The sequence below is a fragment of the Budorcas taxicolor genome, chromosome 22 (genome assembly GCF_023091745.1).
Source record: "Budorcas taxicolor isolate Tak-1 chromosome 22, Takin1.1, whole genome shotgun sequence".
Lineage (NCBI taxonomy): Eukaryota > Metazoa > Chordata > Mammalia > Artiodactyla > Bovidae > Budorcas > Budorcas taxicolor.
This window is the reverse complement of record NC_068931.1, coordinates 36,603,952-36,606,443: the sequence shown is the minus strand read 5'-3', so window position 1 is coordinate 36,606,443 and position 2,492 is coordinate 36,603,952. Positions and strand designations below refer to the sequence as shown.

At 40.1% G+C, this 2,492-nt stretch overlaps 1 non-coding gene across 1 annotated transcript; it reads left to right on the top strand.

The window, feature by feature from the left end:
• The first annotated feature begins 784 nt into the window (after positions 1-784).
• LOC128067589 (U6 spliceosomal RNA) lies at positions 785-891 on the top strand. Its single transcript, XR_008201402.1, has one exon. It is a non-coding gene; the product is annotated as a U6 spliceosomal RNA (small nuclear RNA).
• The last annotated feature ends 1,601 nt before the right edge of the window (positions 892-2,492 follow it).

Below are 2,492 nucleotides of genomic sequence, written 5' to 3'. Positions count from 1 at the left end.
AACAGAGTTCCTAAGTGTTTCACTCCAACCCCAAGTGGAGATTTCCATGTAAAGCAAATATAATGTGATCATAGAAAGAAATCTATCATAGAAATTTGCCAGCTTGAGTGGTTCGAGCAGAGAGAGTTTTCGAAAACCAATACAAAAAAGAGAAAACCCAATAGGACCCAAATATACATTCTGAACACAGGAATGGAAGTGAGGGGTACCTCCAGGGAAATGATGTGAGTTCCCATCCATTCTTTTCAATAGAAGTTAATTGGTCATTTTTTTTTAATGCAAGTAAATAGACTGATGACTAAACTGAGCACTGAAGAACTGATGCTTTCAAACTGTGGTACTGGAGAAGATTCTTGAGAGTCCCTTGGATAGCCAGGAAATCAAACCAGCCAATCCTTAAAGGAAATCAACCCTGAAGCCCCAATACTTTGGCCAACTGATGCAAAGAGCCAATTCACTGGAAAAGACCCTGATGTCGGGAAAGATTGAAGGCAGGAGCAAGAGACAGCAGAGGATGATATGGTTGGATGGCATTACCAATGCAATGGACATGAGTTTGAGCAAACTCCGGGACGTATGAAGGACAGGGAAGCTGGTGGTCTGCAGTCCATGGGGTTGCAAAGAATTGGAGAAACGACTGAGAAACTGAACAACAACAAAAGACTGATGACAGCATGCTCTATGAGCCCACAGAAACTGCCATCAGAAACAGTTTACAAGTGGGAGATGGATCAAAATGATGCTAGGCTCCCATCTGCTCATGAACACATCAGAACTACAACCAGTGCTTGCTTTAACAGCACATATAGTAAAATTGGAATGATACAGAGAAGATTAGCATGGCCCCTGTGCAAGGATGACATGCAAATTCCTGAAGCATTCCATTTTTCTAGACAGCCTCTTCAATAGATGATGCTGGGGAAACTGGACAGCTACATGTAAGAGAATGAAACTAGAACACTTCCTAACACCATACACAAAGATAAATGCAAAATGGATTAAAGACCTAAATGTAAGACCAGAAACTAGAAAACTCTTTGAGGAAAACAAAGGCAGAACACTTGATGACATAAATCAAAGCAAGATCCTCTATGACCCACCTCCTAGAGTAATAGAAATAAAAACAAAAGTAAACAAGTGGGACCGGATTAAACTTAAAAGCTTTTGCACAGCAAAGGAAACTAAAAACAAGGTGAAAAGACAACCCTCAGAATAGGAGAAGATAATAGCAAATGAAATAACTGACAAATGATTAATTTCCAAAATATACAAGCAGCTCATACAACTCAGTACCAGAAAAACAACCAATCAAAAAGTGGGAAAAAGACCTAAACAGACATTTCTCCAAAGAAGACATACAGATGGCTAACAAACACATGAAAAGATACTCAACATTGCTCATTATTAGAGAAATGCAAATCAAAACTGCAATGAGATATCACCTCACATCTGTCAGAATGGCCGTCATCAAAAACCTACAAACAATAAATGCAGGAGAGGGTGTGGAGAAAAGGGAATGCTCCTGCACTGGTGGGAATGTAAACTGATACAGCCACTACGGAAGATGGTATGGAGATTCCTTTAAAAAACTAGGAATAAAATCACCATATGACCCAGCAATCCCACTCCTAGGCACATACCCTGAGAAAACCAAAATTGAAAAAGATACATGTATCCCATTGTCCACTGCAGCACTATTTACAATAGCTAGAAAATAGAAGCAACCTGGATGTCCATTGACAGATGAATGGATAAAGAAGTTGTGGTCCATATACATAACGGAATATTACTCAGCCATAAACTTGAGTCAGTTCTAATGAGGTGGATGAACTTACTAGAGCCTATTATACAGAGTGAAGTAAGTCAGAAAGAGAAAGAGAAATATCGTATTTGAACACATATGTATGGAATCTAGAAAAAATGGTACTGAAGAATTTATTTGCAGGGCAGCAATGGAGAAACAGACATAGAGAATAGATTTATGGACATGAGGAGAGAGGAGGAGAGGGTGAAATATATGGAGAGAGTAACATGGAAACTTACATTACCATAAGTAAAATAGATAGCCATTGGGAATTTGCTGTATGGCTCAGGAAACTCAAATAGGGGCTCCATATCAACCTAGAGGAGTGGGATAGGGTGGGAGATGGGAGGGAGGTTCCAAAAGGAGGGGATATATGTATACCTATGGCTGATTCATGTTGAGGTTTGACAGAAAACAACAAAATTCTGTAAAGCAATTATCCCTCAATTAAAAAATTAATTAATTTTTTAAAAAGAACTATACATAGAATGTCTCTCGCTAAAATCCACCTGGAGACTAGCAGGATAACCAAGGCTATAAAGGAAGATGCACCCATTGAGTTTGGTAGGAAGGAAGGAGAAGTGATGTGGTCAGGACCCCACACCCCACACCCACACCACGACACAGAAGAGGAGGGGAATAGCGCAGGCTCAGGGTCCTCCCCATGCAGAGCGAGGGGCTCAAGCCA